This window comes from Schistocerca serialis, chromosome 1, assembly GCF_023864345.2.
Source record: "Schistocerca serialis cubense isolate TAMUIC-IGC-003099 chromosome 1, iqSchSeri2.2, whole genome shotgun sequence".
In the NCBI taxonomy this organism is placed as follows: Eukaryota; Metazoa; Arthropoda; class Insecta; order Orthoptera; family Acrididae; genus Schistocerca; species Schistocerca serialis.
This window is the reverse complement of record NC_064638.1, coordinates 628007464-628009065: the sequence shown is the minus strand read 5'-3', so window position 1 is coordinate 628009065 and position 1602 is coordinate 628007464. Positions and strand designations below refer to the sequence as shown.

The 1602-nt window shown below is 44.2% G+C and overlaps 1 non-coding gene across 1 annotated transcript; it reads left to right on the top strand.

Annotated features, from left to right (window-relative positions):
* The first annotated feature begins 492 nt into the window (after positions 1–492).
* Trnas-cga (transfer RNA serine (anticodon CGA)) lies at positions 493–567 on the top strand. The gene has a single exon. It is a non-coding gene; the product is annotated as a tRNA-Ser (tRNA).
* The last annotated feature ends 1035 nt before the right edge of the window (positions 568–1602 follow it).

Below are 1602 nucleotides of genomic sequence, written 5' to 3'. Positions count from 1 at the left end.
ACCTTTAGACGGACGTCCCTTCTGTGGGGTATTAAAAGACTGTTGGCGCACATCGGAGTTTGCTTTTCCAGTAAAAATATTGTATTTACACATTAAAACGCTCAGGATAGTTAAAAAAAACGTTTTAAGATGTCTAAATTTCAAAAACACTTCCCCGGAAGATCACAGTACCTGAACTCCTATTGTTTTGCAGCTAAAGTACTATTTGTAACGAAAGAAATTCCAGTGAGCTAGCTTTCGTCAGTAGCGCTCCTTCGCAGATATTATTTCGTCATCAGTTATTGTTACGTAATCACCTTAACGTACCCAAGTGACAATCTAACTGCAAAGTCACAGCATGTCGGTGAATTTCCTGAAATATGTCAATGTCTTTGACTAGTGCATATTAATCCTGTGGTTTTGTGTTTACAACTGATTTACCGTTTCTACATGTGCACAAAAACGAATTAGTCAGCTTTCTGGAAACTGGAAAGAGGTACCGGGCGTGAGTCGTGCTTCGGTAGCTCAGTTGGTAGAGCACTTGCCCCCGAAAGGCAAAGGTCCCGAGTTCGAGTCTCGGTCGGGCACACAGTTTTAATCTGCCAGGAAGTTTCATATCAGCGCACACTCCGCTGCAGAGTGAAAATCTCATTCTGGAAAGAGGTTGCTCCGTATAAAGGTCCATTGCTGTCGTTAGAAGCGCTGCAGCCAAAAATTAAACTTTACGAGCGTGGTTCTCTTTTGCGAATTTTCTATTGTCTCGCCTTTACGTATGGAGCAAATTGCTGCTAAAATAAAACTCCAGCGGAATATATTCATTTTCCATAGAAAGTAACACTGAATTACCATTTTATTAATTTATTTCGAGCTGCCTCGGGCACGGATGTGTGTGATGTCCATAGGTTAGTTAGGTTTAAGTAGTTCTAAGTTCTAGGGGACTGATGAACACAGATGTTAAGTCCCATAGTGCTACAACAAAAAAAAAAAAAAATTACCCTTGACGCTGCATCACAGACAGGAGTGCCTGCGATGGTGTACTCAACGACGAACCTGGGTGCACGTAAGGCAAAAAGACATTTTTTCGGATGAATCCAGGTTCTCTTTACAGCATCATGATGGTCGCATCCGTGTTTGGCGACATCGCGGTGAACGCACATTGGAAGCGTGTATTCGTCATCGCCATACTGGCGTATCACCCAGCGTGATGGTATGGGGTGCCATTGGTTACACGTCTCGGTCACCTCTTGTTCGCATTGACGGTACTTTGAACAGTGGACGTTACATTTCAGATGTGTTACGACCCGTGGCTCTATCCTTCATTTGATCCCCGCGAAACGCTACATTTCAACAGGATCATGAACGACTGCATGTTGCAAGTCCTGTACGGGCCTTCCTGGATACAGAATATGTTCTACTGCTGCCCTGGTCAGCACACTCTCCAGATCTCTCACCAATTGAAAACGTCTGGTCAATGGTGGCCGAGCAACTGGCTCGTCACAATAGGCCAATTTACTACTATTGATGAACTGTGGTATCGTGTTGAAGCTGCATGGGCAGCTGTACCTGTACACGCCATTCAAGCTCTATTTGACTCAATGCCCAGGCCTCTCAAGGCCGTTATTA